At 42.1% G+C, this 19,399-nt stretch overlaps 1 protein-coding gene across 4 annotated transcripts in view; it reads right to left on the minus strand.

Annotated features, from left to right (window-relative positions):
• Positions 1 to 19,399, minus strand: part of znf800a (zinc finger protein 800a) — a 136,737-nt gene that overhangs the window by 109,141 nt on the left and 8,197 nt on the right. The window contains exon 2 of one of the 4 annotated variants that reach the window (XM_063058174.1): positions 10,421 to 10,524. The exons of the other annotated variants lie outside the window; for them this stretch is intronic. The gene's annotated coding sequence lies outside the window, so the exon portion shown is untranslated. The remainder of the gene's footprint in view (positions 1 to 10,420; positions 10,525 to 19,399) is intronic. 4 annotated transcript variants of the gene reach the window in all.

A 19,399-nucleotide genomic window follows, 5' to 3' on the forward strand; every position in this document is an offset into this window, starting at 1 on the left:
GTATCCAGCATTACCAAGCACCCACCCTTTTCAGGCATATGATAATTTTAAAAAATCTTTGCTTCAGCATCTCTGGTCTCCAAAGAGTAAAATTAGAGAAAGGGTGGAGTAACAATTACTCTGAACATCACGTCATGTAAACTCATAAAAACATGGACACGATAATCATGGCAGCAGCAAGCCCATCCCTACAACCGTGTCACTGCACGTTACCAGCCCACAACCGTGTTCCCACCCCACAACCATGCCTCATCTGAAGATCACATGGGTCTTGATTTCCCAAAAGTAATATCTTGCGAGAATGACTAATACAAAGTATACATACGAGTAACCAACTGACATAGTCATAAACAGAGACAAAACAAATTCAGGATGGGGTCCAGATGGGCTGGACATTACGAAAGGATAACTTAGGGAGGGAAATAATTTTTAAAAAGCTTTTGAGGTGTGCCCCAAGTTGGTAAATCATGGAAAAGATATGAAGATCCATAGATAGGAAAGAAAAGTGGGGAAAAACAAAATCAAACAGTACCTTACCCAAAAAAATCCTCAAGTTATGCAACAGGAGCTTTATTTTAAAAAAGTTAGTCCCTTACCACGTGAGGGTATTACATCAGGCAAAAACAAAGAGCGAAACTGCATGTACAAAGACATTCTTTTTCAGAAATGTCTAAAGAAAGTAAAAAGTTTTATGACGGTGAACTACAGCAGAAGAGCTAAGGAAAGAATTGATGTATTACCCTTTACATCAGTAAAAAGGACAACAGCATTCTCGTAAAGTTAACTTTTGAGGACAGGAGATAAAGTTTAATTGCAATTTTTACTTATCAAACCATTAGAAACTTATTTATTCCTGAATATAACAATCCTAACCGTTTCAACCGTTTGCTGTGTAGAATAATGTGTAAACACAGTACAGTTAGCACCTTGAAGTTCATTGGCAAAGAACCACAAAAGAGCCCTCTGTGGAAAAGCTGGGAATTTCTGAAAGTGTCCTTCGATTTTCTGCTTTTCGCTATGCATAATGTTTATTCCAGAAGCTGTTCTCACATCTCCTTTCAACAGTAACCGCTGAAAGCATCTTTCCTATTCCCATCACACAATGCAGGTCACTGCAAGCACTGAACTTGGTTTGAATTGTGACATAAGCAAATAAGAAATTTGCACAACGTTTGCTTGGAAGGTCATGTGGTGGTTTACGCAACACGTAACACGTACCAGTACAGGTGACCCAGGTACAACTCCCGACGCTGCCTGGAAGGAGTTTGTACGTTCTCCCCGCGATTGCTGGGCAAAGTGGCTCAAAGAGCCATCACCACACCTTATTCCAATATGCAGACAAATAACTGAAATACACTGAGTGAAAACAGCTCAGTTTGTATAGCATTGAGATTCATCACTAAACGGCAACTAACAAAGTCATTTCATTTTGTCTTAAATCACTAAAGGCTAAAGATTAGCTTCATTCGTCATGTGTGCATCGAAACATGCAGTGAAATGGGTTGTTTGCATCAACAACCAACGCAGTCCGAGGATGTGCTGGGGGCAGCCCACAAGAGTCACCGTGCTTCCGGCACCAACGTAGCACGCCCACAACTCACTAACCCTGACCCAAATGTCTCCGGAATGTGGGAGAAAACCAGAGCATGCGGAGGAAACCAAACAGTCACCGGGAAATCGTACAAATGCCTTACAGACAGCGGCGGGAACTGAATCCCTGCTGGGTCTGTAGAGGCTGCAATCTCATTTCTGACCATTCTTAACAAGTACAATAAAATCAGGAAACGCTAGAGAGCAAGAAACAATTGAAGCTTCAAGTTGATGAACTTTCATCAGTAAGTCAGGGTTGTGATAAGATAAATTGGCATCTCTCTCCACAGGTGCTGTAGTTTTCCCAAAGTTTTCTCTTTTTTTATTCCATATTTAGATTATCTGCGCTTTTCATTACTTTTTGATTATTTCCAGCTGTTGCCCACAGTTGTTCACCCCCGCGCGCCCCCCCCCCATCATGGTGTGAACGCATCTAGAGAAAGGAATAATCCAAGGTTTACACCTGATACAAACTTCTGAGCTGGGAGGCAGAGAAAGTTGAAATGGGTAACAAGTAGATTGGTAATATATTTGTTGAGAAATGATTATTACTTTTTCCAGCTGTATCTGTTTTTTTAAAAACTAATAGCCATACAACTATTCAGAAATTCATCTGGAACTAAATGGGAATCAGTTGACAGCAGGTGGGGTGAACCGAAATAATAATGCACTGGGGAGGCAGATGAGCAAAGGCAATTAAGGATCTAGAGAATAAAGTCATTAAAAACTACCTCACAGGTGGAATGATCGAAATGGTTAATGTGACGTTAGATTTCACCCTAACAAGCCAACAGAAGCAAAGAAAGACTGCTGCAGCTGAACAGAACAACGTTCAGACTACATTTAAAATACACTGCTCAGTTTCCAGTTCCTGTTCATACCAAGGACATCCTGGCCTTGGATCTGAATGGAAAAAAACGTTTTTTTGGATTATTCCAGAGATAAAGGGATGAAACCGTAATAAACGCCTGTGTAACTTCCACTGGTCTAATTCAAAGTAACAAAGGGAACAAGGAGATGGATAGGCATTGATGGAGATAACTTGCACCACCACCGAAGGGGGTAACTTGGTCAAAAGGGAAATAAGAACTTCTACTGTTCTGAACATAGAACAATACGGCACAGTACAGGCCTTTCGGCCCATTGTGCTCTGCTGACCTTTTAAATGACTCCAAGATCAAACTAACCCTTCCCTCCTACACAGCCCACTATCCTCCACTCTTCTTTCATCCATCTGCCTGTCTGGGTCTCTTAAGTGTCTCTTAACATATCGGCCCCTAGCACCAGCAGCCCTATTAGTGCATCCCAGGCACTTGCCACACTGCATGAAAAAAACTACCCTGAACTTTCATTCATTCCACTTAAAACAATGAACTCTGGTATTAGCCACTGCCACCCCAGGAAAAAGGCACTGGGTGTCCAATCTATCTAAGCCTCTTATCTTATACACCTCTATCGAGTCACCTCCCATCCTCCTTCACTCTAAAGAGAAAAGCCTGAGCTTGTTCAATCTTTCCTCATAAGACAGGCTCTTTAATCCAGGCAGCATCCTGGTAAATCTCCTCTGCACCCTCATAAACCTTCCACATCCTTCCTAAAATGAACACAACTCTCCAACTGTTGTCTAACCAGTTGTACAGAGCTACAACATGACCTCATGCCTCTTGAACTCAATAGCTCGACTAATGACGACCAACACATCACGCACTTCTTTAACTTACACAGCAACGTTAAGGGATCTCTGGTCTTTGACCAAGGTCCCTGATATCCTCCACACTGCTGAGAATCCTACCAATTACCTTCTACTCTACCTTCAAGTTCAATCTTTCAAAGTGTATCACTCACTTTTCACACCACTAGTCACAGATCTCCAGGCAAATACTAACCATCTTCCACCATTCTCTGTCTTCTTTGCAAGCCAACTCCGAATCCACGCTGCCAAATTTCCATGAATTCCATGCCTCATGATTTTCCAGATGAGTCCTCCATGGAGTCGAACACCTTACTAAAATCCATATATACCACATTCACCACTCTACCTTCATCATTATGTTTTGTCACCCCCTTGAAAAAGTCAGTTGTGCTCAGCAGTCACAACCTGCCCCTCACAAAAACACGCTGACAATTCCCAATAAGACAGGGCATCTCCAAATGCCCGTAAATCCAATCGCTAAGAATCCTCTCCACGAGTTTGCCTACCACTGATGCAAGACTCGCTGCTAAATAGTTCTCAGATTCTTGACCCCATTTTGTTCCCAACTTACCTTACATCAAAATAAGATGTGGATTAATCTCATTTTGATAATGAGATAGGTTGGGAACAAATGGGTAACTTCGCTGCTGGAAGGAAGGGTAAGAATTCTTTTATCTTGGCCAAGCTCGAGCATCTAAGAGCTGAGACATTTTGAAGCCTCGCACAACAGAGATGAATAAATAGGCAAGTGATTTTGTGCAAATAGGCTGAAAGGTCAGCAGAAACATGGTGACCATGTGTAAAGGCTGAATTATACTTCTGCGTCAACTCGATGTCGTAAGTACAGCATTGCCACGAACCCTACGCAGAGCCTATGTGGATCCCTACACCGTAGCCTGACACGCACCTCTCCCAAAATGTAACTACACGTCGCGGCAACGCAGACCAAATAACTGTGATTGGTCCACTTGATAGCATCGCATTTCCTCCTACGCTGCAATAGCTTCCCATTGGCCGACTGAAGGGCAGGGAAGGAACTCTGGCTGCAATGCTTTCCATAAAGCTTTACAGACCTCCGAAATTATGGAGGACACATTTCGCTTTTACGAAAAAAGTCGCTCGCTTTAAACTTGTTTACCCCCGAGAAAGACTACTATGACCATGAAGCCTTGCGCGGGCAGATGTGTGCACATGCGCGACGTGCCCAAATTGCAGAGCGACACAGGCACACCAATGCACAAGTATAAATGCTCACAACACGCGTAGGCCACCTGCATAGGTTACAGCGTCGAGTTGACGCACAAGTATAAATCAGCCTTAACAAACCAGCGAGCTTATTTCTGTGCTGAACAGCTCTGAACATATAAAATGCTCAGCAAAATTATCTGATCTAAAGACATACTTCTGCACGCATGCAATGGATATTCAAGACTCGGCTGGTATCAAAGACAACGTCTGAAGAAGACATGGCTAATTTCTTGTGTTGTGTTATATGCACCAAGTCAGACTGAAAATTTGAACCAGGTTGGAAAATTAAGGCTTCAGTAAGAGAGAGAGAGACACACACACACACCACAGAGATAATAAAACTATGCTCTCATAGTGCAGTCCATACCTTCAGCTTGCATGTTTGAAGATTAGAACCAAAAAACTTCAAAACTAAGGTTACTTCATTTGTTTATTTTTTCAATGCCATGAAAATGCAAATAACCCTAAAGATTTCAGGTTTACTTCTTTCCATTAAATTCTTTAACTCCAAAGTGATCCTTTAGTACCAACTCCCTGGACTCGCACAGGAAAGGAATTAATTAGTGACAGCATGGAACCAGATCCTTAATCCCAAAGATAACACACTGACCATCAAGCACACATCTAAAGAAATCCTGTTTCATTCTTCCCACATGGCCATTAACTCTCAACCCCATACACACCTCTCCCCACCTCCAATGTGCCCTCAGCCATATACCAGGGGCAATATACAGTACCAACTCACATGTCATCGGGACACGAGAGGAAAGCAGAGCTCCTGCCAGAAACTCGCGCAATCTCAGGGAGAATGTGCAAACTCCACACATTTGGCACCTGTGACCAGGACAGAACTGGAGCTGTGAAGTAGCAATTCTACCCGCTGTACTGCCCAACTCTTTCTGAATTTGAAGGATGCATTTAAGCTGACTTGCTGCAAGACCTGTGAGACTATCAACTAACGAGATGCAGAAATCGTCAAAGGGAAGTGCAAGTATACAAAATGTTTTAAATGCTCAACAAGTGGGGCAGTGGAAACTGTGCAATGGAGAACACAGTCGTTTCTGGAAATCTAAACTAAAAAATGCTGGGGGTAACTAGATCCCATCAGGTGGTATCTGGAGATGGATTTTGTTATGATAAACTATCAGTTCATCATTTGGGTTTGTTGTTATAATTCTTCCCTGTTCCAAATTCAACTTCAGCCTTAAATTTAGAAAATTACAATGAGATAAAAGTTTACGCTCAATGCTTGGAATCCACAGTAGGAGAGCTTTAAAAGAAATATTTTATTTATTACACCCATCATTCCACTGCAAAACTTGGCCACCTTGCTGCTCTGACTTGCAAAATGGCGCCGAGCATACTGCTATAAATGGAATATTGGCCTGGATTTCCCAGAGAAAATCTAACATTTCCCCCTCCTCTCCCCCAGCAGCAAGGATGGATTCCTACATATATCCCTGATGACACAATTTCTGAACTTCCAGAACACTATCATTCCAATTCAGTCTAGCACAGGGGTTCCCAACCTGGGTTCCAAGGACCCCTTGCTTAATAGCATTGGTCCATGACTTCTGTTAGGAAATGCAGTGCCAGATCTTTCACCATGTAGGACCTGGTTCAAGAAAGGCAGCTTCATTGACTTTAATGAAGAACAATAGGAAGGACCAAGTAGTAGATAAATCTGATTTACTCATTTCATATAATACTTTTCATCATCAATATTCTGGGGGTTTCTACCATATTTTAAATCTGCAGTGTTTTGAAAGCTTGTATTTTGTTCCAAATGCTTTCAAGTGTCAGAAACATTCAAAATTCTGCGAAAATACAGACAGTCAGCTAAGCTAGAAAGTAGAGTTTGGTTGGCTGCCAGTTGCTTATGGCTTTGTTACTGCACACCAGGTCCCACCTATAACCAGTTTTACACTCAGAAGGCCCTGCCACAGTGCAGAAGCTCCATAACGAGGTTGAAACCACCTTCAGGAAAAAATGTTACTGCCGGAGCAAATACAGGCAGACTGGATGATGAGGTCAGGGGTTCATTGGTGACACAAAATTATGGGTCATCAGTTTCATACTTGTAGCTAGAATAGGTATGGAATTATGTTAAGTCTTTTAATAAAATGAAGTTTATTCTCTTTTGAGTTGTCAGAACATGGAAACTTACAGCACCGTGCAAGCCCTCCAGCCCATGATGTTATGCTGACCTTTTAATTAACTACAAGTTCAATCTAACCCTTCCTTCCTAATCACTTTATGTTGACATCACTTTATCCTGATCATTTTGATACAGCTGTTTCCACTTGTCCAAAAAGACAAAGAAGGATCAGTCTGCTGTAAATCTACATAAGTAACGCAGAACCAGAAAACCCTGAGAAGTTTTGCAACCTAAATACAATTCTCTTCAAAAACAAACAAGTCTAATTAGTTTTTTTGCATTTTCGACCATTGTGACTGTTCCATCTCTCACTCCATCTTGCTTAGACGAGCACACATGAAAAGTTAAATAACATTCCTCAACCTAAATGGTCAACGTGCTGAAGTAGTGCCAATTATTTACCCAGTCTCCCTGTTGTATATAAAGTAATTATCAAGAACACACATTAACACATCTAGCAGCACCACCTGCAGCCTATTCCTTTTAAACAGCGATTCCTGATGCAGCTATACAATTTGTATTTAACTTAATATTCATTGAACATATTTTGAATATTTTATTTAGTAAAGAAGGAAAACTTGAATTGGTTAGATTTGCTGCTGCTCTTTCCTATCTTTAAACCATGAAACTAACATCATCTCAAGGACAACCTTGCCAGTGGTTTGAACATGGAAAATCCTGCAGCTGCAGATAGAGATGTAGCCCTCTTCCACAAGAGACTGTGGTGTTACCTCCTCTACAGTCAAGGGAAACCAAGTGAATTGACGAAAGGTTGATTTTTTTCCCCCCAATCCAAATCATAATGTATAATTTCCCTTATAAACCTCATCTGACAGAACAAACCACTTTGTAAGAGATGTACTGGTTTGTTTGTTAGCAATCTTTACCACAACAAGCTGCTAGACAGAAGGGGATGTCCTTGAACTAATGCTGTCTGCAACCTTACCAGAGATCACTAGACTTCCTTGGGCAATACGTTAGAGAAAAGAACCCCTATTGACTCACGTTTGAAGCCTATGAACCTCAGTGGTTGATAAGACTTGCCTCTCCCCTTAATCATTAACCTGCTGCCTCCATAGTACCTGCCAACTGCATCCTGACATGAAGAGGCATGAGAATATTAGGCCTCCCCTTCACCTCTCCCCCGCTATCACTCTTCCCATCAGCATCATTAACCAGATTTCCTCTGTTCTTTGTTGCCATATTATTTCCTTCTGAACTTTTTATAACTGAACAAATATACACAGAGTGTACCAGTTGTAAACTGGAATGTTTTACAACATTTCATCAATGAGTAATTATTTTCCTTTTTATTTCTTTCCCTGATGCCCATCATTTTACCTCTCTGGTCCATACACTTGCAAACTCTTGTAGTGTATGTAATATTGGAGTCATATCGTAAATAAATTATTTGATTAACCATTTTTTGTTTGTTTACATAATTCATTTCGGGTTATATGTAAAAGTACGTGAATGGTGTACGTCATAGTCATAGTCATACTTTATTGATCCCAAGGGAAATTGGTTTTCGTTACAGTTGCACCAACCAAGAACAGAGTATAAATAAAGCAATATAAAACCATAAATAATTAAATAGTAATATGTAAATGCCAGGAAATAAGTCCAGGACCAGCCTATTGGCTCAGGGTGTCTGACCCTCCAAGGGAGGAGTTCTAAAGTTGCGCCACTACATAAGTGAGCGCTTCACTAAAGTATAACGAAGTAGACACGTCATCCCCAGCTCCTGTGTTTTTCTTTGAATTAGTTTTATGTTTTGAAGTTACAAAACATAACAGTGGTGACGAGGTAGTTTTCAAACAAAACCCAAGGTGACAACCTACCTGTTGAAAAGCAGCACATTTTTCTTCGGGAAGAGGCGAAAGATGCTTGAGTTTTTAAAAAAAAGGGCACGTTTCTTCAGAAAGGAGAGAGACAGTCAAGTTTAAAAGAAAAGTCAGAAACTGACAATTCACAGGTTCACAGTGAGTACCAGGGATAGTAATAATAAACAAGTAAAAAGCTGAAATGGCAGACTATATGGGGAAAGATAGACGCACTCAACTGCACAACAGACAACTGGGTGATGTAAACTGAACAAGTTGAGCAGTATTTTGTAGCAAATGAAATAGCTAGTGAAAAGTGAATGCCCGATTTGCTGAGTGTAACAGGTGGAAAAGCGTACAGTTTGCTTAGAAGTTTGACTACTTCAACCAAACCAGCTGAAGTGAGTTTTGCTGATATCATGAAAGTAATGCAGGAACAGTTAGAACTGAAACCTTTGCTGCCTGCAGAATGCTTTAGGCTTCATAAGTGGAAACACAAGGAAGGGGGAAGTCCATATCCAGGAATGAAAGTGAGTGTGAACAAAATTGCAACGTCTAAACAGAAACCTGCCTGGCCAAACAAATTGTGTTACTGTTGTGGCAGGGGCTCACATACATCAAACCAACGACGGTGAAACTTGCAGAAAATGCAATAAACACATACAAAAAGTATGTCGGGAAGTCAAAAGTAAGTGGTCTGTAAGGGGAAGTCAACCGGCAGTTTCGAAAGGATCACAAATCTGCATGCTATTATTGGGAAATCTGATAATGATGAAAGTAATACAGATCAGGGTAGCCTTGAGATTTTATAATGTAAAAACTAACAAGAGAAAAGCAATATGGCTTGTACCAAAAGTGAATGGCAAATTAAATAAAACGGAATTGGACACTGGCTTGGCTGTTTCAGTCATCATATAAAATGGCATTTCAAAGATACTAAGTTGTTACTGGAGAAAAGAGGACTCCTCTGGGAATAACATTTGTAACAGTGAAATACAACAATCAACAAGCTACATCAGGCTTATATGTGGTAAAAACATGAGGAGAAGCACTGTGGCTGAGACAACTACAACTTGATTGGAAATCTATCCGTCACTTGAATGCCACATCCCTAGCAATAGTCAACTGAAAGTGAAAAGGGTCACCACACAGTAGTCCCTCTTTCACCTCAGATGGTGGAAGAAGTTTGGCATGAGTCCCCATATCCTAAGAACTTTCTACAGGGGCACAATCAAGAGCATCCTGACTGGCTGTATAACTGCCTGGTATGGGAACTGTACTTCCCTCAATAGCAGAATTCTGCAGAGAGTGGTGCGGACAGCCCAGCACAGCTGTAGATGTGAACTTCCCATGATTCAGGACATTTAGAAAGACAAATGCGTAAAAAGGGCCCAAAGGATCATTGAGGACCCGAGTCACCCCAACCACAAACTGTTCCAGTTGCTACCATCCGGGAAACAGTACCGCAGCATAAAAGTCAGGACGAACAGGCTCTGGGACAGCTTCTTCCACCAGGCTATCAGACTGATTAAATTCACGCTGACACAATTGTATTTCTATGTTATATTGACTGTTCTGTTGTACATACTATTTATAACAAATTACTATAATTTGCACATTCCGACAGAAACGCAACGTAAAGATTTTTACTCCTCATGTATGTGAAGGACATAAGAAATAAAGTCAATTCAATTCAATGCTGTTAATTGAAAATGCCACACCCAAGTTTTACAAAGCCCATCTAGTTCCTTATACCATCTGTGATAAAGTGGCCAGTGAGCTAGATTGCAAGAAGGCTGAAGGTATTCTTTGCAAGGTTGAGTGGAGCCCATGGCCAATGCCAGTGGTCCCAGAAGCCGAGAAGAATGGGTCTGCTAGGATCCATGGTAATTAAGGTTAATATCAAACCTGTATTGGAAGTAGATCAATACTCTCTGGCCAGGATAGAGTGCATCTTTGCAAACCTTTCTGGAAGGAAATACTTCAGTAAAATGGACTTAGCTGAGGCCAACCTACAGAGAGAGAGAGAAGAAGAATCCAAAGTGTATCTTTAAAAGTCCACCATAAAGACTTCATCATTATAATAAGCTTGCTTATGGAGTAGCATCCGCACTAACACTCTGACAGAAAGCCATGGACCAGGTGCTGCAAGGCTGCCCAGGCACTCAGTGTTACCTGGATGACATCATTGTTACTGGTGAGGATGACGTGGAACATCTCAAGACAGTGTCAAAAAGATTAGAAGATTATCGGCTCAGCACAATGCAACAAGTGTGGATTCTTTAAACCGGGCATCACTTACTGTGGTCAGACCATTGACAAATAAGTATTTATACAAGTGTGCTGAGAAAATTCAAGCAGTGGTGGATACCCAAAGGCCAAAGTGTTACAGTTGTGGTCCTTTTTAGGATTTGTCAATTACTGTAACAACTTCCTGCCAAACCTGACTACTGTGATCCACCCCTTGGACACATTATTGCAGATTGCAAAGGCCTGGCAACGGACAAAGCAGTGTGAGGTTGCTTTCCAAAAAGATAAAGGAAATGGTGGTGTCAGACACTGTACTCACACATTAAGACCCACATTGTCCAGTGAAGCTTGCCTGTGATGCTTCACATTATGGTATACGTGTGGTCATGTCACATTGTGAGTGACAGATGTAGCCTTTGCATCTTGTTTCCTTATCATTGCAGAGAAAGTTATACACAGATTGACAGAGAAGCCTTGAGTTTGGTTTGGGGTGTAACATTTCAACCAGTACTTATATGGGAGAGTTTACGCCCATTACTGATCATCAACCACGAGTGTCCATTTTCAATCCACAGAAGCGTGTTCCGCTAACAGCAGCAGCACAAATGCAGAGATGGGCTCCGTTTCATGGAGGACACAATTACAAGATCAAATTGAAGAGGACAACTAATCTCGGAAATGTGATCCAAATAACACACACAAAATGCTGGAGGAACTCAGCCGGCCAAGCAGCATCTATGGAGAAGAGTACAGTCACATGTCTGGGATGACAACACATCCAGAAGACACCGAGAGCAGTGCCTCTCCATCCCTGGGAATGGTCTGCACTGCCCTGGCAGAGGATTCATGGGGATTTTGCCAGATTGTTCATGGGCACGAATTTCTTGGTGATAGTGGACGTAGCTACAAAGTGACCAGAAGTGATCCCAATAGCCTCCTCTACAGTCTCACACATTGTTAATATATTGAGAAGCCTCTGCAAGGACTGGTGTTCCAGAACACTTAGTCAGTGACAACGGACCACAGTTTACGGGGGAGCAGTTTCAGTCATTCCTCAATAGGAATAGAATGAGACTATTAGATCTGTACCATACCACCCAGCTAGAAATGGCTTGGTGCAAAGATTTGTCCAGAGTCTATAAAACACACTGCAAGCAATGTCAGTAGAACATATTACACTTGCACCGAATCAGAAGCTCACCAATTTCCTCCTTGGATATCACAATACAGCACTCTCCACAACCAACAACTCACCAGCTGTGCTGTTCCGGGGTCGTCCCTCATACTCACACTTGGATCTCCTCAAACCCAATCTCAGAAGGAGTATGCAGAACAAACAGCTGAGACACACTGAGGGCTCCTCAAACAAGGTGGTTCGATGTTTCACTCCTGGACAAGCAGTCCTGGTGAGGGACTACAGAGGTGATCAAAAGTGGGTACTTGGAAAGATTAAAGACAGAACTGGACCACTCTCCTTTACAGTTGAGATCGTGTGTCAAGGCATCTGGAGATGACACAGCGTTCAGTTGAAGAGAGCAGAGTCAACTGTTACAATAGCGAAGGGTGTCCAGAGCTGTCAGAACCACTTCCTGCGGTCCCAGGTTCAATTCCTACAAGCACCACAGAAGAGGTCCCTGAACCTGAGATTGTTTCACAGTCACGTCTCACCTGTCAAGCAGGGTGACCCCCCCCTCCCCCCCCACGTAAGAAGAGATGTTATCCCACAAGAGGAAAAAACCCTGCACAGCGATTAAATCTTTAGGCCTGAACGGGACAATTTAAAATTTCTGTGTATGTCTACATAGTAATTGTATTATATAATTATACAATATAAAAACTAGAGAGCAATATGTTACATATCTGAATTGAGATGCATTTTACAAACGTATATTGAGGTTTATAGCTAAGCAGAGAGGAATGTAGTATACTTACTATTTCAGTAATATTGGAGAAATATTGTAAATATATTATTTGATGAAGCATTCTTTATCTACATAATTCATTACAGGATGTATGTATAAGGACTCGAACAGCACAAGTCATTACTCCACTTTGTCATAGGTGAGTAAAGTAGAACAAAGTTGACATGTTATCCCAGCTCCTGTGTTTTTCTTTCAATTAGAGTTTTATATAACACTTGTAACTTGTATGCCTTTCTATCTGGCCATTTGCATTGTCATTTTACCACCCATCAAAAAGAAACAGGTGAAATAAATAAGTGTTTGCAAAACCCTAACTTCTGTAAAACATAAAGCGTCTCTCCACACCATCAGTTGAATACCCTCTCATATGCAGATCAAAGCAAAAGCTGCTGTTTTAATTGAGGAAGTGTGCAATGTTCCTTCCTCAAGCAAGTATATCCACCAACACAAAAAGCTCTTTCTATATTGTGCTGCAAACTTGAAACTTATGAATTTGCCTTTAACAAGTATTTAATGAAAAAAAAAATCACAGGAAAATATTGCCAGAGCAATAGATCAAATATTCCATCAGTACAATTAAAGGAATGAAAATGATGTACCTTAGAAAGTCACACACATCGCATGTGCACAATCCAGATTTAGCTCATGACTCTCTAGAGAAAAGTGGGGGGGGGGCAGAAATATCAGGTTCACGCCTGAGCATTTGGTAAATGCTGAAACCTTCAATTAAAAAACTGTAATGAAGACATTAAAGGACACAAAAAAAAGAGGACTAACTTTAGTCATGTAATTAAGAATTACATAATTCTTTGATTTTGCAGCTCTGATTCATCCTCATTTTTGGGTTTCATCAGTTGGATGAAAACTTTTCACAAACTATTAACTAATTTGTGAGAACCCAATAACCAAATACACAAGTGGAAGACAGACTTCCAATACAAAATCAACTATACGTCACAAAGTGTAACAGCCTTAACAATCAAAGACTGTATCACAGCACCATCTATAGGAGTAACTTTCTCTAATGTGCTTTAATGAAGTAAAAGCACAACAGAATCTTAGAAACCACAATGTTGATGTCAATTGCGCAGGTGTAGATAACATCCCATTCCATAGCATTTATTATTTGTATTCCAAAACAAGCCACACCTCTAAACAAGCTGATCGAGCAGTAAAAAACACCGGTGCCTAACAACGTGGACAATTACCAGTGATTCCATCACACAAAAAGTACAACAAACTAAATCCAGCTAATGAGTGTACTTTCAATTATCAACCATTTGGCCCATCAAGTCCGCTCCGCCATTGGATCATGACTGATTTAATTTCCCTCTCAACCCCATTCCCACAACACCACATAACTCCAACACAAAATTCGTCCGAATATGGACCAAACAAAAACTGGAGGCGAGAATGAAATGACATCAAGGCAATATTTGACCAAGTGAATGGCAAAGCTATTGGGCCACAAGGAGGATATCACCCCAGCGGTTGGCATCAAGCCTGTGCATAGGAAGAAGCTCCTGGCTTTTGGCAGTCAATGACTCCTAATATTACTGGAGTTCCTTCGCCTTCCAGCTTTGGCTGCTACACCAATGGCCTTTCTTAAAACATGTCAGATATACTGTTTGCTGATGATTACAACATGTACAAGTCTATTTTCAACATCTCAGCAAATGGACGGTCTCTTTCTGTACACAATGAGACGCTGGTAACATTCAATGAAAATTGGAAAGCAACATGTTACCTAAACAAAAGACAGATTAACCACTGACCCATGACATTTGATGGCATTACCATCACTGAGATTGAACATCATGAGTCATCACCGACAAGAAACTAAACTAAACCAGCTGCATAAATGCCACGGTTACATCATCAGTTGAAAGGATGCAGTGAGCCCAGGCTGAAATGTGGACAAAGAACTGAACTCCAGAGGTGAAATGAAAGCAACTGTCAAGACGTCAAGGCAGAATTTGATCGAGTATGGCCCAAAGGAGCCCTGGCTAAACTGGAGTCAATGTGAATCAGGGGAAAACCCACCAGTGATTGGAATCATACTGATCGCGAAGGAAGACGATGCAACACACAAAACGATGTCCTTCTCATTACTGAATACCTCACCATCAGTAGCTAGGGTTATTGCTAACCAGAAACTGGACAGCAGTTTATCTACAAGGCTCAAGTCAAGAGTGTGATGGACCCTCTTTACTCGCCTGGATGCGTGCGTATGAACATTCAAGAGGGTCGACACCATGTAGGGCATAGCAACTAACTTTACTGAGACCTCATCCACAGACATTCATTCACTCCATCACGAGCACACAGTAGCAGCAACCCGTATCATCCACAGGATACACTACAGACCCAACACAAGGCACGCTAGTGGCTACACTTCATTAGGAGTTTGGGGAAATTCAGTACGTCAGCAAAGACCCCTGCAAATCTCTCAACGTATGACGGAGAGCCTCCTGACTGGCTGCGTCACCAGCTGGTGTGGAGCCTTCAATGCACAGAACCACAAGAGGCGGCAGACAGTTGGAGACTCAGCCACATCCATCACCAGCCCAACCCTCCACACCATCCAGGCCATTTTCAAGAGGTTGCGCCGCAAGAAGGCAGCATCGATCATTAGAAGCCCTCAAGGTCGGAGAGACACCCTCTTCGTGTTACCACCATCGGAAAGGAGCCCGAAGACCCACCTTCAAGCTTCCTCCCATCCACAATTAGACTTCTGAATGGTCCATGAACCCGTGAATAGCGCCTTCTCACCAACCGTTTGCACTTATTTATTTTGTAACTTATTTTTACGTCTTGCACTGTCCTGCCGCTGTTCCACAGCTTTTGACAGTGAAAACAAATCTGATTCAATGGGAATGCTACCACCTGTAGACTCCCTATCAAGTTGCACACTATCCCCACAAAACACGCCAGCGCAGCGTGCGCGCAGTGGCCACTTTGTTAAGTACAGGAGTGGAACCCGGTGTGGGGTGCTGCTGCTCCCAACATGTCCACATGTTTCCTGTGCACTGAGCTGCTGCCGCGGTTGGCAGATTAGATATTTGCATTCAGCAGATATACCTAATAAAGTGGCTACTGAATGTGTATCATCATCACTAGATCTAAATCCCGAAATTCCCCATCCAATACCTTCACATGGCAACACCAGTACAGGCAGCAGATCACCAGGCTGATAAGGGAATGGGAAACTAATGCTGGCCTTGCTAGTGATCCGATACAGAGTAGGTACAGAGGAGATTTCAGGGGTAAGTTTTTTACCCAGAGAGTGGTGAGTGCATGGAACGGGCTGCCGGTGGCAGTGGTGGAGGCAGATACGATAGGGTCTTTTAAGAGACTCCTGGATGGATACATGGAGCTTAGAAAAATAGAGGGCTATGGGTAAGCCTAGGTAGTTCTAAGGTAAGGACATGTTCCGCACAGCTTTGTGGGCCGAAGGGCTTGTATTGTGCTGTAGGTTTTCTGTGTTTCTACCATACATCTTAAAATTCAAAATAAGTTTTCATCTGAATCAGAAAACATTAAACCATCTGAGGACCAACTCTATTGCCCTTTCCTGAATGCATGAAATGTGAACAACAAAGCTTTCCTCTAGCCTGAAGAAAAAATCCCTCTCATATCAACCAATCATCAGAACTGCCCTCAAAATTCTTTTTATGCCAGAAAACAAGGATGGCCTTTCAGTGCTTGGCCACTAGATCACAATTTTAACTAAAATGTACCACTCAGAGCATAGTCACATCACCAGCACAGAAAGCAAGATCTAATATGTTTTTTTCTATTAAAAAAATGAACGAATTGTTATGACAGAAGCAAGTCCTGAACGCTGAAGGAACACCACTGGACATGATGCAGAAAACCAGGACAGTCATTCTCCTCAAGAAACAATACAATAGCACCTTCTATTTTTAAGGTAAATTTCTTGCCCTCCACCAACAAAGTTATGAGGATAAAGGTTGAAATGTTTCTGGAACCGTTTTGGAGGAATAGTAAAGCAGTGAAATGCCATTTGGCAATTTGCTTCCTCCATTGAGTGGGGAATCCAAAATGCATTTTCAATAATTCAGAGCACTTTACCCTGCATCTGATGTGCAAAATACATCCTCTGATATCTCTTCATATTTTACAAGTTTTAACTGGGTCTTCCTCTTTACACACCAGCAATTTATTCTTCAATAAATTTTTTTTCAGGTTCATCTTTTTTTCCACTCGGCTTGACATATCTCAGTAAAAATTCTTCGTCTCTTGACTTTCAAGATAGATTTTTATTGCCTTTAATATACAAGCCTATAACCTTGGCTCCTCTCTTAAAAAAAAAACTATATTCAATCAGGTCAAACCATGTAATCCGGATCCTGTGGGTCTGTGTGAGATTCTGGACAGCCAACACATGACACATTTACAGTACCAGCCTTTGAAGCGACCATTAACTGTATTATTTAGTCAAGTGATCCAATCAGCCTCCAGTGAACGATGAACTCCGCCCATTTGTGATGACGTAACACAAAGCCAATGAGAGTGGGTTGGGACTCTTGCTGGAGATCCATCACTGTCTGCCACAAGAGTGGTGCACGTGACTCCTGATACTTAGCAGTCCAGGTCTGAATGCTGGCAAGTGTGAGCAATGAAACATAGAAAGTTTCAGGAGGCATCACCAACTAGGGTTTAGTTGGATCTCCTTCTTAAATACTGTGACACAAGAATAGTCCAAAGAGCAGGTAGCATGCAAACTGGCTTGCATCTCGACTCCCAAAAGTCTTTTCTACTTTTCTAAAGGTTCATCCTTTTCCTGAGCGGTTGCAACTGGAAACGAACAGGGTGCATTCATCTCATCTTAAGAGGGAAGGTAGCTGATGAATCAATGACGGGTGCTAAAGATTTTGTCTTGCGAGACTACTGCAGCCAAGTCATGAATGTGCGGGGTAGGGAGAGGATGTCATGACAGACCTCAAATGACCAGAATCCATCATTTTTTGGCCAGACGATATGCCAGAGCTTTTTAATGCAACTTTAACGTCAAAGGTTACAGTGTTCATTGAATCCATTTTACTAGTCTATATTTGGGCCAAATCTGTATCCAAGTGGACCTGGTAAAGCCCACTAAAAGCATTTAGATACGAACTGAGAGAAGTGTCAATGATGTCTTTCTACACTCTACAAAAGAGAACAGAAAGATTGAGGAGCAATTTGTAGATTGGATTTGTAATAAAATATTGAAGATACTGAAAACATTCCGTTCAGGCAACATCTTTGATAAGAGAAACAAGGTTCAAGTTTCAGATCATCAGCTCAAAAGCTTAAATGTTCCTACCGCCACAGAAACTGCTTAATCTGCTGAATATTCCCTGCCTTTCACTTCAGGCTTCTTGCAGCAGTCCTGGTTTTTTCTTTGTATGGTTAGGGCACAACCAGGCAATTATGAAGATCGCTGGGCTGATGCCATGATTGCCACTATAAGAAAACAGCTCAGCTCGATGCAGACAGTTGTGGGCTACAAAAAGGACACTGTATACCTGGGTGGCCCAGTTGTGTAGCCAGTAACATTGAGATCACAAAAGGCAAATCAAATTCATTCACAGCAGGTGGTTTCTGTCAAGCCTTGGGAAACAGCCAAGATGGTATTAACCACTGAATTTATGGTTGAAGTTGTCACCAATGTTTCCTTCTTTTCATGGCAGTCATCTGCCAGGACACTTTGTCATTGAGGTTTGCCATTTTCCTACAGCGCCTCCTCCTGGCAGCCATGTGATCAGCCATCATATTCCAGGCTGCCCCAGGTTCTATTTGTCCAATTTATGGACACTCCCTTTGGAGGCCAAAGTTAAATACAGGTGTTTATTCCTGCAAACAAGGCAGGAACCAAGTGGACAGAGCCAGAAGAGGGTGGGTGTGGTTAGGAGGCAGAGATCGGGGGGGGGGAGGGGGGAGGGTGATGGAGGGGAAAGAAGAACAGAAGAATGGGATGGGAGCGGGGAAGGTGAGGAAGGAAAGGGCACAGTAAGAAAGTGTGGTTCAGGGGGATTAAGGGGTAGAAAAGGAAGGAGGAAAAGAGTGAGAAGAACTGGGGATCTGGGAGTGGCTTGGAGCATGGGAGGGTGACATGAGGAGGATGCGCAGGTGGGGGGAGCACAGGAAAGGACTAGGGGTAAGAAGCAAAGAAGGTAACAAAGTGGATGGAGATGGCGAAGGAGTGAAGAAAATGTTGGGAAAGAGGATTGAAGTAGTGGATAGAGAGTGAAGGGAAGTGAGTTGTCAAAAGAATGAGTGGAATGAGGGACAGAAGGATTGAGGGTATCGGGAGAGATTGAGCTATTTTTGCAGAAGGATGGGAAGAATGAAGGGATGGAGGGAATGGATGGAATACCAGATTGAAAGGGTGAAGGGTCAGAAAAAAAATACGGAGAATAAATGTTTTGGAGGGAGAGAAGGAGTGACTGGGTTGGGAGGGTAGCAGAGGATTAGGAGGGGAAGAAAGAGTTGGGAGGCATGTGCTAAATTATGGTCAGGACAGGGCGGAATGAAAGGATTGGGATGGAGGCACAAGAGGACTGAAAAGTAAGAAAAGTGCTGAGGGAAGGTTGTGAGGAAAGGGGAAGAGAGAAAGGAGAGAGGGAGAAGTCAAGGGAATGGAGCAGTTGGGACGGTGCGATGGCTGGGAAAATGCAATGAGAGAAAGATTAACAGACATGCAAGGGCT

The sequence above is a fragment of the Mobula hypostoma genome, chromosome 9 (assembly GCF_963921235.1).
Source record: "Mobula hypostoma chromosome 9, sMobHyp1.1, whole genome shotgun sequence".
NCBI classification, from domain to species: Eukaryota; Metazoa; Chordata; class Chondrichthyes; order Myliobatiformes; family Myliobatidae; genus Mobula; species Mobula hypostoma.